Below are 21,786 nucleotides of genomic sequence, written 5' to 3'. Positions count from 1 at the left end.
GCAAGGTGTTTGTGAGGAGCTAGCAACTGCACTTGGTGACGTAGGTGGTCCCTTCCAGTCCTACGTGCCTGGGAATGGCCATGGCTTGCTCCCAAAGCGCCGTCAGCATTGATGTGTTTACATTCCTTACCTTGGTATGTGAAGCAGGTTCACTGGAGCCAGCAGGTTTTTTACCTGGAAATTGCGACTCCCACACGCCCAAGTATTGGCACAACAACAGCTACGGCAAGTTCTGCAAATGCTGCCACCCTGCCATCCGGCAATGCAAAACCCAAGTGCCGAGGCATCCCCTCTCACCTAYCCCTTTTTTTACCGTTTTATTTAACAACCGGGAGAGCTCTCTGTTTGCTGGGGAGCATTTYGTGCAGGAGCAGACAGGTCCTCCTCTCACCCTCTTTCCCTCTCTTTGTGTTCAGACATGGGAGTTCACATCCTCTGCCTCTTCCTCCCCACCGCGGGCCCCCTGGAAGAGCAGAAGCACACCCCAGGGACAGCACAACAACAACRCGCCGGGGCGGCGAGGGGGAGAACAAAGACTCCTTCGGCCCTGTGAAAAGTCTCCGCTGGAAAAGGGAGTAAATTCCAAGTCAGTACCGGTAAGAGTATTAAAAAAGCATCAGGAAAGCAGAACAAAAGCAAAGATAACAAGACTTCAATGATCTTCTCGTGCATGGCTTAGACTTCATGCGTACGTGGGTTTCCATATATATATTTCCAGAAGGGAAACATGAGCCTTGTTTATAAAAATTACATGCTTGCTTCAGAGTTTAACCTCTACCCTTTAAACACCAGCCTACCTCTAGGAATAGCTTTGCACAAGGCACAATGTTCTCCTGGCGCGCTTTGGCTTTGAAGGGAATACGCAATTCAAGATTTTCTCACCCTTCTGCTATCTGCTTTTGTCTCCCAGGATCCTAGCGAAAGGGAAGCACTTTGCAAAGAGCCTCAAAGCTTGTTCTCACGGTATCATTCCCATCTGCCTTGGCACCCATGTACCAGCTCCTCCTCCTGCACCCTATACGCTCACAGCACCAGGAGYCTTGTAGCTACCTGCTCTTGTTGGCTCCCTAGAGCAATAATCTGCCTCCAATAAATATCTAAAAGACATCAATCCACGGGAGGTATTGACCTCTCATTCATTTCATGTTGCTTCARTTATATCATTCATAATAATTAACAAATGCATAAAATCAGTGCGTGCTTTGTGTTCCCAGTTGTTGCCCTTTCCAGCACCCCCAGGAAACAAAGGCAATGAGTTTCTCGCAGGTCTCAGSTGGACAACCTGGATCTTTAACTCAAACTGTGAAGTTTGAGGCTCTGAAGAACGTTGGTATCCTCTCCAAAGCTGGCAAGAATGACTGCTGCTCTGTCCCGTAAAATATGCACATGGGAAGGTTTATTTATATAAATAGCTTCCTAGAAGTAAATGAGTCAACCTTTGTAAGGGAAGTTGCTGGCTGCTTTAGATACTTGCCAGACTCAGACCTCAGATAGAAGGACCTTCATGGCACAACTGGTTTTTACTACAATGCTTAGAGATGGCATCATGATCCTGATTTAACTTTCTGTATATTACAACCGTAAAATAACAAATGGAAAAAAAACACCAAGCCCTTCCACTGATTTACACTGGGTGGTTTTGGCATGCAGAAATAAGAAGCGGTAGACAGGAATTCAACTAGAAAAGAGCTGCCTTTAMAACGGCGTTGAATTTCACAGTGAAAACTTGATGCAAAGGCTGGGGTTTTTTTTACAACGGCCTGGAAGATGTTGGCTGACTCAATGAACAGCAGCACACTCGGTCGTTTTGGGTGGGAACAAGTTGGTGCGAGCGCCTGGGCCCGCTGCAGYGGGACACCAGTTTCACCCCAGCCACTGCTCCCACTGCACTGTGTAGTCCCTGCATCCAGTCTCAGCTTAGGAAAAAATCTTCCCTCTTGCACTGAGGAAATTAAATGCAAAATTGTGGGTTTTTTGTTAAAAGTTGAACTGGTAAACGCATAACACAAGGATTCAAAGTTCCCATTTGAATTTAATCATCTGCCCCATTGGTGTCACAAGGTGACATAGATTAGCCCCCGACAGCGTCCAGCTCCTCATCCAGGGGCTCTGCTTTGGCACCCGTACACGAGAGCCCACCCCAGGCGTAAGGAGAGACAACACCATTACAATCAACTGAAATGTTTAACCGAAGGAAACTGGGTGTTGTAGTTTTGGTCATTGCAATTCTCTCYAGCAAAACTCCCTCTGCAGTCACCTAGGCGTTTGCCCGGTCGTTTATTGCTGCCCCAGAGCACCCATCAGAATCACGCCAGACAACTGCATAAATGTGAATTTTTGTTACCCTGAATCTGTTGTTTCAGTTCATATGATTCATTGAATCATTCCATTGGAGCCTGTAAATAACTCCCCCCCCTCCATTATTACCCTAATAATTCTCTTGAGATGAAAAATGTGTTTATTTTGACTCAGAGATTGTAAAACCGCAGGAATAAAACAAGTTTAGGCTGCCAAGGCTTTATTTAATTTCTTGTTCTTTTGCTGAAGCTCTGAGAATAACTTCTGTTTCCTGCTGAAGAAGGAAACAGTGTTTTCCTTGACTTATATAAATATTACTTCCCCGCTCATACATTTTCCCAGTGTTGGAAAGAGGCAGGGATCTTCACGGGGCCTGAAGGTTGCAGCCCTTTTACAAAACTGTGATTTACACCCCGTTTACCTGGGATGGGCAGCTTCCCCCGAAGGAAGCTGGGGGGTTGCTCTGGCCCTTGTGGGCATGCGTAGGGTCAGGCAGAGCGAAAGGAGGTGGCCGGCAGCAGAGAGCTCTGACTTCATCTTGACCTCAAGGCAATGCAGCTCTGTGTTCATTTTGCTGTGATTTCAGTCTGCAGGCCACAACATATAATCAAGACTTCCCTTACCGAGAGGAGCTGCTGCTGGAACGGGGAGAGCAAAATATAGGCTAGCCCTGTAAGGCGAGCGTGTGAACGCGGGATGGGGAATGCAAAGGGGCAGGCACAGAGAGCGAGCTGCAGGATATAAGTAACACCGACATGGGCAGTTGTTCCTCTGGCATGTGTATAATCATATGATAATGTCCACTTGGGAGACCGCGGTGGAGCATTTCAAGCAAAGGGAACGACCGGTGCCTAGAGTTCCTCTGCATATTYATTGCATCGACATAATGATAGAGCAAAATCAAAGAAAGGCCGGGGCAGACGTTAGAAGCAAGCGAGCGTTGTTGCTGCCGTATATAGGGCTGCTGGGAAAGCGCCGGGCTTGGGCTCGCGCTGGAGGCCGGGCTTTGGGAGGGAGGCTGAGGAATGAGCAAGGCTTCAGGAGAGCGCTCCTGACCGCGGACTGAAGCTTGGGAAGCTGGCCGTGGGGTGAGCACCGAAGGAGCTGGATCCGCTCGGCTCCCAAGGAGAAGGTCGAGGGGTGGCGTAATCACAGCCTGCCGTCCTGACGGGAGGGAAAGGGTCTCTGATGGCAAATCGTTCTGTAACCTAGCCAAAAGACGCCATCCAGGAGGCTGAATTCAGGTAAGAGCAGACCAAATGGAGGTGTTAAACCGATCTCAGCCATGGCCCTTTTCAACGGGCGAGGGAGGAGAGGGATGCTGAGACACTTCTCCGAGCGCTCGGGTCAGGGCTTTTTCTCAAAGACATTCTCTAATGTAATCAGGGAATTGCAGGCTTGATGCGAAGATTATAAAATTTAACTCTCTTGCCTCCATGATGCAAGAGGCCAGGTGAGATAACATTCCTCTAATCCACAATGTGCATGTTTTCAAAAGCACCGAGTGATTTGGGGCTCCCTCGGCACGCAGGGGTTGGACTGGAGGCACTTGCGAGAGGCCTGACTTTCCAAATGCCGGGGGGGGGGGGGTACGCGCAGTTGCCAGCATCTTTCATGGTTTCTCCATGGGTCTGCTCAGAAATTAGGATACCAAAAATCACTATTCACTTCTGCAAATGATGTGCTCATCACTGCAAGGACACGTGAACTCCTGTTCTAGAAACCTTAAATCCCGAGAGCACTGTGCAATATCCACCTTTTCCCCAAAGGCAGCTACTTTTCTTTGGCTTGACTCATTCGTGCAAACATTTCCCAGAGTGCTGGCTCTGTAACAGGATCTTTAAAACTGAGGAAGACATCTATCTGCTTCCCTAAGGAGGCCATTTTTGCTCTCACTGCACTCCCAGCTCTCCTGCAGTTATTTATCTATTTTTCAAGCTTTTTCCCCCCCCCCCTTATTGCTGAGGTGATGGCAATTCCCTGTAACAATATAATCCTACGCAATTTATCATGATAAAGCTGTTCTGCTAACGCAACAGAGTTCCTGTTAGCTAGAGGAAAAAAAATTCACCGGCAAGAAGAATCACTGCAAGCCATTCGGAGCTTGCGCACCACCGTGGCTAAAGGGCCGACAGGGAAAAGCTCGCCCGCCGCTGGCAATCAGTGCGACGTAGTGCTGCCGGGGTCTGCCCAGAGCCCTCGAAATGAGGTTTTAATTCCTGACGCCTTGCACAAACAACGGAGCTGCGGGGAGAGAGTCACCGGCTGGGGGGAGAGGAGCAGTGACCTTTGCAAGTGAACTCGCGAGGCAACAACATGCCTCAGCCTAAGCCTGATCTTTTTTTTTTTTTCTTTTTTTCTTGAAATGAAGTTGGCTGTTGGAAACCCAGAAGCACCGCTGTTAGACGCTGGCCAGATCCAGGGTGCTATGTTATTTCAGCGTCTAATCCCAGATGAGGCCAACTTACACTCGGATTTTAGACATGGCAATTGTCTCACTACCCTGTGCTGTATTTCTGGCTTCAAGATATAGAAGAAAACCCTCAACAATGGGGCTGGCAGTTCTCTGCTATCACACACTATTGCAGTCAACATCTTTCTGCTCTTGTCCCTCTCCTGAGTATGCCTCCCACTCGTATGAAGATTTGGGAGACAGCGCTTTCACGAGTTACGTGTTTTCCCATGGATGCTGTCGTTAGGGCAAACAAGGATGCCTGAGCCGCGTGGATACCCCAGACTCGTGCTTCGGGGCCTCCCAGCGGCCAGGGCTGCAGCTCAAGAAGCTCTGTCCACCCTGGCGTGTCCCAGTGCCCGGGAAGCTTGAAGGAGGGGTAAACCTCGCCCAAGGACTGGGCCCGGCATCCTTGTGAGGTGCACTGATTACTTTATGGGATCTCCTCTGAGCAGAAGGCTGCAGCTTAAAATATCCAGAAAGAAAAGCAAAAGAGAATGAGGCTTGTTATATTGTATATATATTAATTACAGTACTATATATCGTACCTATATTATTTTGATACCCACTTCTTTTTTTAATGGTGACGATCCATCAAAAATTGAGAAAAAAATAATGGTCCCCAGACATCTCTGCATCTTCTCCAGCTTCTTCCTCTTTCCCCTCTAGCTCAGGAAAGGGGGCAAAAGTGTGGAGGGTAGTGACTTCAATCAGGAGGCTGTTTTCCCATCATTTTGCTTTTGCCATCTTCTAAAAAGCCATTTATCTTCCTTTTGTCTGGGCTTATTGTCACGAGAGACAAGTCCTATTGCCCAACATCCCCCCGCCCCACCACCGAAGTGGCCTTTGCTGATGTCCTCATTGGGCGAGCTCCTGCTCTTCTGGAACACACAAAAATGCCCAAGTTGTCGTCTCTGGCTTGGAGCTTCCCCCGTCGGCTCCCTGGCTCCGCCGAGAGCGCTCCCGTTTCAGCCCTCGCTGGAGCTCTTCGGGGTAAGATTGCAAGCGCCGGGGAGAGACACATGTTTCGCATTACACGCACAAGTCTTCGCCGAGCCCTGGTGACAAGAGATCTTACAAACTCGTGCTTCGGGGAGAGGGGCCACAGGTGGGGGAGGGTGTCTCTCTTCATAGGGGAAGATTCACAGAAGGTCCCCCAGCTTATTAATAAAAGAGGGGAGAAGGAGAGAATATGGGCAGCAAGAAAATGGAAACACTCTTAAATTTGCAGTGGTTAGTTTTAGCCAGAACAAACAAAAATAGTTAATTTTTTCAAATGTTTTCCCAAACTCACCAGGTTTGGGAATGTCTTGTTCACAGCATTTATTCAAATCCGTGTTATATCATTCTGGGCTGCTGCAAGAAAAAAAAATAAAAATCTGTTTATATAAATTACTTCATTTAACCAGAGTCATTCTTGGTGCTGCTCTCACACTCTGCAGTCCTCTTCCCTCACCCCTCTTGGAAGCAGTCCCTTGTTTCCAGGGTTGTATTACAACCCCATTTGTTTTTCGCTATAAAACCAGCTCATTACGTGGCTCTTCCCATCCCTGCTGTTACAATACAGTATGCAATTTTGCATTTGCTTATGACACACCATGATCCGAACAATATAAATATCATGGCCGATCTGGTGTTAATCATCTCGGGCCTGTCTGATGGGGGGGCAATTGAAAATATACTATTGCTCTGCAGGTTATTCATAGCATCAGATCACTAATTTTTACTGGAATACATTCACATTTGAATGACATGTTTATTGGAACTTCTTTTACAGTCAAAGAGAGTTATTGTGGGCATAGGCCAAATGCGTTCAGCCATTATATTCTGTAAGCCGCAGTTAAATGCCAGACTAGGGTTGATCTGGGTTTGAGCAGCCTATCTATAAAAATCTCCTCCATGTGTCACCAAAACAGACTCTCTAAAGAGTCTACAGGTTGCTAGCCTAAYGTATTAGTCTAATATATTAGCTCTTAGCCTAATATTAAAATAACAACAACTGCCAGAGGTAGAAAGGTTGCGGCCGGGCAGAAAATACAGCCCTCGAAGAGAATGGGTCGTTAGCCAAGAGAAATAAATTACCTTTAACTCCCAGCACGCAAGCGCTATCTAAATCAGCTTAAATGTACAATGTCCTCAGCTTTGCTTTATCTCCCTGGAATTTGCGGAGCGTTTACAGTGCTGCTGGGCGGTGATCGGCTCCCCGAGCTTCGCAGCACGGGCCCCGTGCTGTGCCGGTGGTACCCTCCTTGCCCTGCCGCTCCGCTCTGTCCCTGCTCCCCCATCTCCCACGGAAATCAGGCTCCTCTTCCATTGTACATCTCCAGATGGGACTGGCAGTTGATTTGCATCACGTTGTCCGTGCCTGGCTCCCTTTAGGGCTCCCTGGGGCAGCAGGACGAAYGTCCCACCCTGGCCCCTGAGCCCATCCCTGAGGAGATGAATGTGGGAGGCACGGGAAGATCCTTTGCTTTGCTAGTCTGTATAGTCCAAGCATGCTCCCACAGAGGACCAGGGTTGAGATGGTCCTGCCATGGAGGGCTGGGGTTGAGATGGTTCTGCCGTGGAGGACTGACATTGAGATGGTCTCCAGCAGGAAAGAGACTCCTGACACTTCCCCATCAGGATGGTTTTATCATGGACATTAGCACCTACGTGCATGATACGTGCAAGCAGCCTCACTGGTATCTGATTTAATTTCTCCCTCTGCCCTTGGGAGCTGTGTAAAACAGAAGACAACRCACGTTTCAGGTTTGTCGGAGACGTGAAACCTGGCAAGGCTTATGCAAAACTTTATGGAGACACAAATCTGTTCTCAAAGCTTCCAGCAAACACAGCCYCCTCAAAATAATCACTTTTACTCTTTGCAGTAAAATGCACTGCTGCTTCTGCAGGAAAYGAGGGTTTTCAGCCTCCATTTCGAGGTTTTGCTTTGAGTTTGTGAGTCTGCAGCCCTTTGCCCCACAGTCGGCCAACTGATTTGAAAAAAAAGATAGCCATCCCGCCTTCTCGCAAAACAGTGCAAAGCTCAGAGCTCAACAGGACTGTTGATTTGGCTTTTGCTGTGCAGGATTGAAGTGAACCTGGCTCTCCCCAAATGCAAAACTGAATGAAAAGAAACCAACCTAAAAAAAATTAAAGTTGCAAAATGTACTCTCTTACTTAAAAGAGCCTGGAATGCCAGCATTTCTTTTGTCCCCAGTTTACAAGCTATTCATTTCAGGGAGTATGCCTGTTCTAGTGAAGAGATAGGAATAAGAAGCCAAGACAATAATTGCAACAAGGGCTTTCAAAGACATCATTTAGATGACTATAAAATGAAAATGCAGACTTACAAAATTATGAGAAATAATTCCTTTCCATCTTTGAGATCTGTTTCTTTCTAACACCACAATGTGAATCAAGAACTGAAATAATTCTCACCAGTTTATTTTTGATGAAACTTTGCACAACCACAGACAAAAGCCAAAAGCACTGCAGAATGCAAAACACAAATGGCTTTATGCATTACAAACCATTGCAGCTCAAATACTAGAAGAACTGTTCAGAAAGCATCAAAAGGAGTTTGTTTGTTTTTTTCAAGATGGCAGCATTTCTTGTCAAAAAAACCTAACTGATATTTTTCCTGGAGCTAAATTTCCTGGACTAAAGGAGTCTCCCCGTGCAGAAGATGGTTAGTTCTATGCTATTTAGCCCAATGAACAACATGGACCTGCTGCACCTAGCTGATGAGATGATGGCCACCAGAAAGCTCGTCAGGGATGTGGGAGACTTGGCCATAAAAGCCTGACTCAAACACAGCCAGGACTTATGCCTAGGCTTCCTACATCCCAGCTGAGCACCTTTATGACTAAATACACACATCTGCTGACCACGAACTACATTACGTTGTCAAGGATCTTCAGGAAAGCATTGTTAAAGAGAGCTTATTCCCATGCAAAGTTTATTTTTGAAGAAAGCGTTTTTAAAAATAAAAACCAAAACAGATGTATTTAATCAATAACTTCCCAACCATCTCCTTGCCATTAGTTTTTGGACAGTCGCATGCTAATCCATCTGGGAGATGAGTCCAGCAGCTCTGGTTCATCCTTTGCACAAGGACGATGGGGCTCCCGCTTCCTGCCATCCCCATAACCTGATCTCCAGCTTTGGACAAACAAGATGTTTAACTTCCCTGCACCTCATTTTCTCTGCTGGTAATAATGGGAAGTAATGATCACTGCCTGCTTTGATGAAGCATCCTATGATCTACAAATGAAAAATGCAGTGTAAATGCAAAGAACTTAATTATTATTATCGCTAAACAAGCTGTCTTGCAACCTCGAAGCTGGTTTATAGCTTCGTAATTGGTTTAGATCTAAATGGCGATGAGGCAGCATGTTTAGACATGCCATCGTGTTCTCGATATACACCGTCCCACCTTGGGGGACAGTAAACACTGCAAGGGTGGTTAAGCCATGTTTCAGGATCCTGCAACGTCTTCGCCCTTAATAATACCCTGCGCTCCAGCCACTCGGGTGGTGCTGGGATGTGGAAATTCCCAGGCGCTTCTGCAGCTTAGCTTTCAGCCTATGTCTTGCTGCGACTGATTGTGTGCAGACTTCAGGACTTGGAACCAAATCATATTTGACATTTACACAGAGTATTTGATTGCAGAAAGACCTTTTGTGTATAGCAGAATCATATAGCAATGAAGAGCCCTTTTGGACTGAAAAAGAGCTGCTATTTAGTATTATATAATTATAATAGGGTAAGGATTTGAATTCTGCTGAATTTACAGGAGAGCTCTCTATAGACTGAAAGCCATTTTCCAAATGGGAGTTTAGCTATGATTATAAGCCAGACATCTCCTTTTGAGTAAAAAAGCCCCCTCATTTAATGATGTAACACAGCATCACTGAAGGGGCTTTGTTATTCATCGGTTTTTCCTGCCTTTCATTCATTAAATTAATCTGGCTAGAAGGGGAAAACAGCACAACCTTGGGAGGGCTATAAATCTTCCTGCTTGCAAGCATAACTCAAGCCCTAAGTAAAGAGAGGTTAGGAAGCCACTTCCTCCATCGACAGGTTATTCCATAATTATCCTCTTTTGGGCTTTCTCCGCCTTCCCCTCCAGCATGTAGCCAGTGTTAGAGCCAAGATCTTTGGCGAAGTGGACACACCAAGAGTCCCCATGTTTCCCCAAGTTGTGCAATTCAAGCTGTTATCAGTGTCCTCAGGATCTTCCCACAGCTGAGACAAAAGGTCTGTGACTACTTGTAGACGTCTAGAGTTTGCAGGGTCCTCCCTTGGTTTTATTTGCTCTTAAATATAGGACTGGGAACTTCTGTGCACAGCTATCCTCCTATTGCTTTATGTTTCCTGTGTACCAAGCATGCTGTCAAAACAAATATCCTTCCACCCATGTTTACTGCGTTCAAGTCTCTGGCATGTAATACATCAGGCCCTGCTTCCTCACAACCTCCTAATCATCATCATCATTGCCTCAAAAGAAGCTATTAAAAGCTTTTAGCAGTCCTTTTCCTCCCAAGAAAATGAACTCCTAGGATGTGACATTCAGCTTCTTTTGCGAAAATGGTGGTCAGCAGCCTGCTTAGCCTCTTAGTAATATCAGGATCATCTGTCATTAGCTTCCAGCCCGTCTGCCCATAGCTGAACTGGCTCCTTGCTGGTTTCCTCCGCAGATATTTAAAGAATATCTTAGCATTTATCTTCCTTTCCTTTGCTATTTGTGTGCTAGATGCTTGGTCTTGTATTCCACCACTGTTTTCATCGCTTTTCCCTTGTTTCAGCCATAGACAGTGCTTGCTCCCATGGCTGTGGGGAAGCTCAGGCTGGCAAGTCCAGCAGAGTCGTGTCTTGCATCCCACGAAATGTCAGCCCGGGGCTGCCCAGGGCTCGAGTCCCCAGCCCCAGCCCACGTCATGCCTTTTCACGCTGAAGCACGAGCTCTGCGGCAGGAACTATGGAGAAAGCCGAGTTCAGGCTGATTGCTTTTCCTCGAGGACCACAGGCTATTCTGCACTTGTGAGCTGCAAGGGGACAAACCTGATGATTTATCCTCTAAGCCACACAGGCCCCTCAAACAGTTTCTTAATGCAAAACATATGCTGCCGAGCCCCGGCAGTTAGTTCTCACTTTGACTTCGCCTGTGTTTGTTCAAACACCAAGCACCATTGGACAACAGAGATTTTTCAGTAAGGAAAGCAACATTCCTGGAAATCTCATTTATGTAGGAACACACTCTGTCTGCACTCTCTCTGCCGGCATTTATTTTGACTCTGACTTGAGTTATTTACAGAAGACAAAGGATGTTTCATTTGACTTTTATCTAATTATTATTGGCTTATCCAGATTAAGCACTATATGAATTATGCTGCTTAAGGCAGGCACAGTGCACCACTGGCAGAGCACGGGTGGGTGCAGCAAGCAGAGCTCACTCGCGGGACCCGGGGCCCTTATGGCAAAGGTTATTTATTTAGTACCCTTGCTCCCACTTAGCACCAGCTCCCATTAAAATCCATGGGAACAGGACACCTAAGCAATCTTGCAGGGCAACAGTGAGAGTCACAGAGACATTTCGGTGCTTGTCAGGTGCTCAAGGCCACGGTTTTCACGAGTGCTCAGCACTGACCTTAGGAAACATTGCTGCCCTGAGGCTCCGGCCACCCGCCCACCCCGTCCTTCGCTGCCTTTCACTGGCTGGGGTGGTGCATGGTGCACAGCAAGCTGGACGGGGAACCACATCCAGGCTGCYTGTATTGCCAGAGTAGTTTTAATCTCCATCAGTTCACTATCCTTGGCAAATTAACACCTACTTTAGCTCCCTGCATTGCTCTAGGGAGAGGAAATGGGACGAATATCGCCCTCCCTAGAGGTCTTAGCCCTGTGCTGGCGCATCATTGCTAACTTCCACTATGTGCTCAGGGACCATTAGCTCGGGGCAACTGCAGAGCTCGGGGGGAAGAGCCGGGCACCTCTTGGCTAACGAACCCGGCAGGCATGCCGGGAGGCCCTTGTTTCACTGAACTCAGTAGTGAGGCTCCAGGCAGCATCTTGCTGCAGAGGCAAAGGCTGCTAAGCAAACGTACTTGCACAGAAACCGCCTTAGCAAACATGGATTTAACTTTTGCTTCCTGTGAGCCACTAAAGGAAAGAAAAATTACTCTTTAAACATGAAACACTTTCAGATTGTAAGTCATTTTGTGGTCCAGGAGGCTTCTTCTGTGTTTCATGCCCACAGCTAGATGGGTTCTGCACCCTAGTTAGGAAAATATGAATATCTGCACAGAAATGTTTGATATTTCCTAATGGGAATTGTTTGGAATTTCCCATTCCATGACAAAATGTTCATATTTTGATTTTTCAGTCTCAATTCAGAATGAAAATACACAGTAAAATAACAGAATTTCCCATGGGATAGAAATTCCAAATTCTAAGCTGTCTTAATAAAGAGAGGAATGGCTCGGAGAAATCCCCAACATTTTTTGTAACTAGAAATAGCAGCAAACCTGCTTCCTTCGTATAAGGTTGCACACCTCAGAGGATAGTGTAGACAGGGGGAAATAATACCCTACAGCCGTCCCTTGAGGATGGACTTCCTTTCTGATGCCTTACAACCACCTCAGTTTCCTGGAATCCCTAGAGTACRGATGCATTCCCATGGGCTGACCGGGTGACCACATGCTATAGCTGGACACGGCTCCCCATCCCTGTCTCTCCCGGCTTCCTCTCTCAGCACCGTGCCACATGGACATGGAGACCGGTTGTGCCTGCCCTGCGTTCTTCAGCTCATTGTCTGGTTAATAAACCTCTTGACTGCCAACCTCTTATCAGCAAATGATATATGTTTTCCCTCTATGAAGAAAGACAAAGCACAGCAGCCAATGTAGGAACATGAAAGGCCCCAAAAGGTCTCCCCATGCGCAGGCTGACATCCCATGGGTTGGCAGTGACATGGTAGAGCAAGCTGAGGTAGGGCCATTCAGTGTTTCCTCTCTATACTTAAACAGAAATAGCTGCTCATAAATATAAGCAATTAGGGAGAAAAACATCTTGAGGCAAACTCGAAGTTTGTTACGGGTCCCGTGCTGGAAATGTTTGTGTTATGTTGCCAATAAAGTATAATATTGGTAGGTTGGCTATAGGCAGCACGCTGYGAGGTGAACCCTCTGGCTCCTTGCAGAGGTGCCAGCTTGGCAAAGGCCATGCCRCTCTGTGCTAATACCTTCTCCTGGAGAAGTCTGGTGGGTGGTTCATTAGCTTAAGCACTAGTCCATGCTATGTCGCACTTCTTTACATGGAGACCTGCTCTGCAAGAAAAGTACTTTCCATGCTCTTTCCTCTGAACAGTTAATCCACCTGCTTGGTGCCTAGCCTGGCCCACTTCCACAGGGAACTGCTCCGTTTATTGCAGGATAAGACATGCATGGCTGAATACTTCAAGTAACATTGCCTTCTTTATTCAAATCTTCCTACAAGAACTTAGAAATACAATTGCGTTCCTATTTTCAGTGCCAGTTCAGACAAGGAGCAGGCATGCAAGTGATTTGAATACTTTGTCCTTAATAAATAAGACTGAAAATACAACCTTCTGCCTGGCATCGCTCCCCTTAGCCCCTCCGGCCTCTTAGCACACAGTGGGTGGAAAGTCTTATGAAGTCTTTTGTTCAGCTCATGTTAGCTGGTGTCTGTGCAGTTATCTGTTATCAACTCCGCGTGCTCCTGTTTGCTTCTAGCAAGGTCAAATCTACATTCAGCTTTGCTCTGATTGTGGTGGCAAGTCAGCTGCACTACAGGAATTCAGCGCAGAGATAACCTCTGGTTTCTTTGCAGCTCCTTTGGAAAGCTGAAATGATTACAGGTATTTCTGCTGTGAATTTTGAGGTACACATCAATCCTTGACAAAACCACCTTTCCAAGACATCTTCGCTCTCTGACTTCACATCACACCCAAGGAGTGGTCTCCAATCCTCTAAGTAAGTCTTTTATCTTGTGCACCTTAGCTCACAGTGGCCCTACTAACATGACTAACAGAGTCATGCCTGATTTATACCAGAGTGAGTGAGACATGATGAAGGCCCACTCCGAGCTTGGAAATGCTGCCTGCCCATTAACCCTGCTTGAAGAATTGTGTCTTACAGGGAGGCATGCAAGTCATTAATGTTTGTCTTGAAAAGAAGCCTCTTCCGCAGCTATGGACAATCCTAGAGGAGAGGATCGTCCTTTTTGTCAGACGTACTCTGAGATCTTGTAGATAAGGTGCCTGATTAAAGAAGGCATCAGGAAGGGAGAACGTTATCAAGCCGCTAGTCTCCTGGGGACTGGCAGGCGGAGGGATTGAGACCTGATAAGGAGCCTCTCCTCCCTGAGAGCATTAGATTAAATCTGACCTACAAGCATACGGCTTGTACAAAGAAAAATTGGTCCCCGCCTGGTCACTTCACCACTGATTTTGTGTTAACTTGCAGYCTCTCTGAAATTCTTGTAGAAGGAGCAAAAAGCTGACTTAAAAAGTCATCACACTTCAAACAGAAGAATTGTTTATGATCAAATCCCAGGAAAGGCTTACCATGGGACTAGGTTATGGAAAAATGGGATAATTTAATAAGAATAAGCTATTTTGAAAAATAAAAGCAAAGAGATATGGGGCATGGGAATATGGAGACTTGTTAATAATGAAAAATAAGGAAATTATTAACAACAACACATTTTTAACAGTGAGGGCAAAGAACCGGTGGGACAGCAGGCCAAGCGATGTGGTAAATCCTACATAATCTGGCACTTTTACATCAGGCTTGGATGTCTTTCTGAAGGATATGCCCTAACTTAGCCATAGGTTATAAGGCTAGGTGCAAGAACTGCTGTATGACTTCTGAGCAAGGATCAAGCTTCAGTGTCCTGCTGGCCTCGACACTGATTAATTTGTTTACTGTTGTTTGGCCGACTTTTAGAAATCGGTGAGTTGAAAGTCCCCTGTCTAACTGGCCTGGGCTTGTACTGCATCCATTCAGTAGTAAAGAGGACAATTAGAGTATGTCTGCTAAAAAGAATTGACTCTTTTGAATTAAGTAGTGCTGTTTTAGCTCCAATTGTCTCATCATTTACGAGTAAAACTTTTGTAGACTATTTGTAGTTTTTATTATTTCCCCATGGAAAGAAATACCTTGTAAAGAAAAAAAAAAGTCAAAGCAAAATCCATTTTTTATTTAAAAGAAAAGAAGAGTTTCAGTGGAAATTTTCCCCCAAGCCTTGGAAGCCCTTATTGCTTTAATTTAAGCAAGGCTTCTATCAGTTGAAGTCATACTTGTGCTTACTTGACTTGAGGTAAACAGGAATAATCCTGCTGAAAACTGTACTGAGAATATCTACAGAGTTTAATGAAATGGATTAAAATTTTGCCTCATATTAAACCTTAACAACCCTTCTTGTTCAGACAAGCCCCTAAGAGGCTGGAGCATCGTTACTCATTTGCCTTCCACAGTACCAAAATTTCCTTGAAAAGAAGCAAATTACGCACTTGTGCAGAAGGCAGGTCCTTTTGAAATAATGGTGCTCCAAGACTTGTGCTCCCTGGAGATCTGGCTCCCTTCCTCCTTTGGATGAGGGGGTCTCTTTTCTTTTTTTAAATTTTATTTTATTGCTGTGTTCTTTATTAAAACAGCCCAGTTCTTCCTGTTCCATTTGCGTTGTTTCTTTAGGGAAAAGATCAGCATAACCCAAATTGAACAATCCCTCATTTAATTTTATCTCAGAATGACCTTACCTGGCATGCACTCACAGCTACACAACTGCAAATGGAGGTGGCCAAGCTCAGGTGGCAAGCTGAGCTTTTCACACCCGTCCCTGTATAAACTAAGTGATGGCTTTGTCTCGTTTTGCTCATTCAGGTGGCAAGAGAAGTCACACCATTATTTCAGGTTTTGGCATAATTTGAATTACTTCAAAGGTTTCCAATCAGGTGCAGGCTGATTTCCCATCTATACAAAAATGTCATGTATCTCCATGAGAGTGTGTGTGTGTGTGTGTGTGTGTGTGTGTGTGTGTGTACATGCATAACTTATCTTGGTGTTTTGGTGGTTCTTGTTTCTGCTGGTTATGAACCCTTAACATGAAGTGAGATCAAACCCTGCAAAGTTCATGCCTTTAAAAACTCCACATGCCCATGTCTTTGCTACCAGCAGTGAATTTGCTGGGAGACTTGCACTTGTCACGTCCCAAAACACTGCAYGGAGAGTCACCTACTTAGAGAAAAAACAAAAGATGGTTGTTTTCTGCATTAAAGACAACCCAAATGTTACGTGAGGCAGCCCCACTACGCATTAAATGCAGAAGTGCCTACCAGCTCCTGCCGTGGCCGTCCCAGGAGGCTCTGAGCAGGGCAGGAACTCGCAGAACGAGACTTTCGAAGGAAAAGGGCGCCAGCCGCCCTTCCCGGTGACTTCACTCCCTTGGAGCTACAGATAGGATGGGGCAACCAGTCTGATTGCTGCTATCCAAACACACACCCGAGGTGTAGTCTGTGCCCCTAGGAAATTACAGCTTAGGCAAGCCAACGCAGGCACTCCCACTCCAGCCGGTGCCAGCGGGGGTGGCGTGCGGAGGTGATAATTGAAAGTTGCTGGGGTTTGGGGTTGGCTGGTTTGTTTTTGCTCACGACATCAGGAGACAGTTGTTTTCTCCCTTTGCTTCCTTCAGTGGAGGTGACAGCTTTGGTTCAGCCTTGATGCCAGTTCCTGAGAAGGGCACTTAGGCGTGAGCGTGGTGCCAGGACCCTGGCGTGGCCCTGGGGAACCCAGGTGGGTACGTGTGGATGGGACGTGCAGCAGCCCGTGCCTGCGAGCAGGTCGCCGGCCCCTGTTTACAGAAGCCACGCGAAATGAGCCAAGTGATTCACACCATTCACAAAATCTGAAGCTCTGATCTGGTATCTGGGGGTAGAGGCATGGTATCTAGAAACCAGAGATAAGCATCAGTTAGGAACCGTCTGCCTGCTGGGAGGAGAGCGGCGGGGTTAGGGCAGAGGGTGTGCCAGGAGAGGGGTGATGGCGATGGGAGATGCAGCCCATGCGACGTGCTGCCTTCGGAAGCGGCTCTGCTGTGCCTGAATCCAGGCTACCCACCCGCTGTGGACACGGGGGTCGAAATCAGCCCTCCATATCTGGGCTGTAGGAGGGCTTGAAATGTTATCCAGCTCCATGGTTCGCTGCTGGTTTTATCTTTGCAGACAGCTGGATGAAAACTTTGGATGTCCAAAAAAGGCCAAGCTTGGAGCATGAGAAAGCAGGTCTCTGCTTGCGGGGCTGATCTCCTCCCTCCCCCTCCTTTGATCGAAAACTTCATATCCAAAAACCGTTGAGCTGAACTAGAGCAGCTTTCACATCTGAAGGCTGGGCCAAGCATTCTTGCTGAGAGAAGCTATTTCCGCACACCGAAACACTGCCGGATCCAGGGCTTGCCTCAACCCTTCTTACCCTGGAACAAAAGATCTGCTCCCATGACAGTCAGGTGCACGCATGAATCCCCGCGTGCGAAAACACGCTCAACCGGTTGGGGTGCAAGAGAAGACGGGTTTGACTGGAACGGCTCCTTGCGCAGAAACGACCTGAGCATCAAAGGCAGATGGCTGCGCTCCACCGGCAGCGATTCACCTCTGCACGAACAGAGCCCTGATTTTGCAGCACTGAAGGCCACAACTGGCACCCAGCCTCAGGCACCAGCAAAGCTCCTTGTTTGCATAAATAGATCTGATTTTTTTTTTTAATCCAACTCCCTCCTCATCGTGATAGCTGCAGATACCTGCAGAGTGGCATGAAAACTGCCTCGGTGCCTGACCTAGCCAGCCCCAAAGTCCTGCGACTATTCGACGTCGCCGTGCACGTGCATTTGCAATAGGGAGCTCACCGGGGGGGGGGCTGAGCAAAGCGGAGGGCAGAGCGGGCAGCACGGGGCACCCCCAGCTCCCGGCTGCCCGGCGAGAGCCCTCGGCGCGGGTGCTGCTCGGCGCCCGCCGGCCTTTGCACCAGAAGCAGTTGCCTTTGGCTGCCAGCGCGCGCGCGTTTTTTTTTCCATTTTTCCGATTTCTCTTTCGCTTCCTTCCTGCCTCTCCGGAAACGACCGCGATTGCTCTGCCCCATCGCCGCGCTCCTCCGTTGCTCTGCTCCGGCTGGGCACCGCGTGGCTGTTCCCTGCCGCCGCAGCGCGGCCGCCTCCACCCAGCCCGCGCTGGCTGTTGTTCGCTCGCTCAAGCAGGCTCCGCTCCGCTGGCCTGCCGGTGCTTTCGCTTCTCTCCACGGGCTGCTGGGTTCCTCTGAAACGCTTGTTTGATCGCTGTTGTCCCCTTCCTGGTGTGGCAGACTCCTTCCTTTGGCTCCTCCTGGAGCGCTGTCAGGCGCCAGCGGAGCCTCCTCTGCCTCTTCCTCCTGCTCCGGGATAAGTCCCGTGCTCGTTGTCCTGCATCGGCCCCTCGCTCGGGCTGCCCCACGCGCCGTGTCCTCAAAGCCCACCCGTCCGCCAGCATCTAGCGCCGCACGCTCTGCTCGCCCCGACAGGTCTCTGCAGATCGGGCAGGGTGCCGCGGCCGTGCACATGGGACCTGGTCCCCACAGCACCTTCTCCATCCGCTCCTTCAGCGCTTCCACTGCCCGTTAGCTGCCAGCCAGCCGGCGGGTTGCTAAGCCCTGGCAAAGCGCGGTCCTGCTGAGCCCGGCCCGGCCACGTGCAAAGCAGTCCTGAGCCTGCCAACCCCGCAGCGCGCGGAGGACGCRGCGGACACGGCGGTGGAGAGGAAGCCGAGGAGGAAATGACTCTGCTAAAACCATCCCCAGCTCCGCGGCACAGCCAGAAACAGGAGCTGGCGCCGCCGGTGCTCGGCTCCGTGCTGTAACGTTGCGGCGTATTTTCTCCTGCGAATGCCTCCGCAGCCTTTTCCGCCTCTCCCCGGCGTGACCCGCRCATCCTGAGGAGGGCACGCATCGCGCGCCGTCGGTTCGCGCTTCCCCGCCGCGGTCAGKCTCCGGGCTCTTCGCTGCCCTTATCGCCGCCCGTGCCGCTTCCCCTCTGACACCTCTCCAAGTCCTACTCTTTCACCCGTACATCTGTATTCCTGTTTTCTTGCAAGGCGCTGGGCGCGACGGCGCAAGGAAACACTTCGCTCAGCCCGACGCTTTCTTAAATTTGGCTTCATCACGCCTTAGGAATTTCTGCATGTGCAACAGTTCACGCGGGGTCAGTTCCTGCTAGACGGATGCCGACACGGCCGGCTTTTCTTCAACACCCAGGTTGGGGAGATAGAGGAAGCAGGTTTCGGAGATAAGATATGGGCCAAAAGTGACTGACTTTCCAGCCAGCGCTCCAAAACAGGTATCCCAGAGCTTTCCGCCACGCTGAGGGCTACCTTCTGCCACTTGGACGAGCCCCATAGCTTTCAGGTGAGAGACCTGATCAGGTACAACTGTACAAAACGCCCTTGCATGTAAGACAGGTGTAGCTTTACCAAGGTTTTTCCATGCATAAGACAATAATAATTACGATAATAATAGCGAGTGCTAGCTGAGTTCTGCCTGCTTAGCTTCCACCTGCTGTTTATTTGAAGTTTGATGTGGTATCCCCTTCCGGTCGTGTGTTCTTGCACATTTTTTCTGCGCCGTGTTATCTTGCCAACGTGGTTCACCCGAGGAGCGGCCGAAATGCGGTCCTGACCTAGTATGTCACCGCCGAGAAGTTAACTTTCTTCTCAGCTACCGTAGGAGGGAATAAAAAATAAATAAAAAATCAAGCCCCACTTTTAACTGTAACCCGTGCACGTGTGTGTGTGCAAGCATAGGCCATTGGGGTTTTTTTTTTCCGCTTCCACCCACGTCTTTGCAACCCATCAGGCTACAAACTTTGCATGCAGCTGCAGCGTTTCTGTTCTGCAAGGAAAAGGCGTTCGAGCACACCGAAAGGCGGTGGGGGGGGGAACGGGGCGAGGGAGGTGCTGGGTGGAGAAGGGTCATGGTCTGCTGAACATCGCGCGAGGCGTGCTCCAGCCAAGCCTACCGCTGCCGCTGCCGAAGGGCCCTCACGGTGCAGGGGGTACGCGGGGCCGAAGAAACCAGCTTCTGGCGCTGCCTTGGCTGACGTTACCTGCTTTGGCTAAATAAATCGTCTGTATAACTGTCCATATGATATAAATTGCCTATATAAATTTCTCTGTATAAAYTGTAAGCCCTCCTAGGCAGGGACTGCCCATATCATCTGTGAGAGACAGCTCGCACGCAGCAGCCTGGCTGAAATGAATACCAAATTAAAATATATCYGTATCTTTAACCTTTTTTTATAGATACATTTTAAGCTTATAATACCGATAAATAAAAAGGGATGTGATCCAAACTAGGCATACCTAAGAGCAATTCAATCCAAATCCGTGAGCGTGTTCCTCACACCCATCACCAGCCGGGCAGACCTTGGCAGGTGCCTTCTCACCCGACCATCTAAAGTGGTGTTGGGTCTCCCACCAACACCGTTACCTTTTTAATCCAGAGCCGGTCCRAATAACGCTGCCTTCACGCGCCATCAAACCCCAAGTAGTTGCCCCGACTCATACTGCTGAGCAAGAGCCACGTTTCTTGTCCCAAGGGAGAGGAGAAGCTGGGCAGCTGCACCGCGGAGACCCGCCACCACGCACGACACAAGTTACAAGTTATTTAGTTGTGTTATGAGCTTTTATTTAAAAAGCACATTTATACAGCAATAATTTCGCAGATACAAACTTTAATTTTGTATTCTACAAAAGTCTTTGAATATTCTTCTCTTTACAAAATGGAACATTACAAAAATACAGACAATTTAATATGTTTTTTTTATACAAATGTCTCTAATTGTAGTTATTTTCATTAAAATATTACTACCACAGAACTACAATATTTTAGTCGACTATAAAAAAATTAATTCAATGCTTTTTTAAGCAGCAAAATGTAAATAACACAGGTCAGGACACAGTTTATAGTCATAGTGGATATATCTAAAATTGTTTCAGAAATAATATTTTACATAGTTAATTTTTAAGGTTTTATACATTATTTATATAATATTTATATATAAAAATCATAGCTTGCTATAGTTGAAATGATAGGACGGATTCTGTACGAAGGATGTGCAAATGGCCGTTCTGCATGATTTGCGTGATCCCTTTCGGAAGGAGCTTTGCGCGGGGCCTGCCGTTGGCCTGCAGACCTCTGCCGTGGCTTTTCCAGCAGGAAGCCAACCACCTCTGGCTGCTGGGCCAAAAAAAAAGAGAAAAAAAAACGCCCTTTGCTACATGCACGACTGGTTTCCCACCGGCGTGACTAGCGGAGCGCTGGAGCCGGGGCACGCCGGGGCCCCGACCGCGGAGAGGAGGGGATGCACGCGCCGACTGCGCCCGGCTGGGACGTGCCGCCCAGCAGCCCGTCCCGAAACCGCCGGGTCCAAGTTTCCCCGGGACTCAGTCCCGAGTTCATCGTGCGAACGCATCCGYGCCGGAGCAACCGCTGCGCGCCGCCACGGGTGGCCGCGGGGGCTCCGGAAACCTGCTGCGAGCTGGGGGGGCGGGGGGCGGCCGGGAAGCGCAGGGATGCTCCGGTCCTCTACGGCCCTTCGGAGCCGCTGTGCCCACCCGACGTCTCAGGCGGGACAAACCGTCGCCGGGAAGGAGCCGGCACGAGGAGAGGCGGCGGCGAAGCGGGCGGCGGATTTATTCCCCCGCTCCGAGTGTCCCGCGGCTGCTTGTCAGACTCGTGTAGTGTGAACAGGGACCCTCTGGAGATCTTGGACTGGGCAAGCTTCTTCTAAACTAAGTCACAGTATGGAATGGAGGAGGAAAAAAAAAAWAAACTAATATTAAAAAAAAAAAGCAACTCTTATAAACCAATCCCAAATCTTGACTCAGTGCTGTTTCTCGTATATAGTGCTCTATAATTTAGCTGTGAGTTGGGTTTTTTTTGTTTCTGTTTTTTTTCGCACAGGCATTGGAAATCTTCATAGTAGAAAAACCTAAGACGGCCAGCTTTACAAAA

This window comes from Apteryx rowi, unplaced genomic scaffold (assembly GCF_003343035.1).
Source record: "Apteryx rowi isolate R43461 unplaced genomic scaffold, aptRow1 scaffold_503, whole genome shotgun sequence".
Classification (NCBI taxonomy): Eukaryota; Metazoa; Chordata; class Aves; order Apterygiformes; family Apterygidae; genus Apteryx; species Apteryx rowi.
This window is presented reverse-complemented; position numbering follows the sequence as displayed.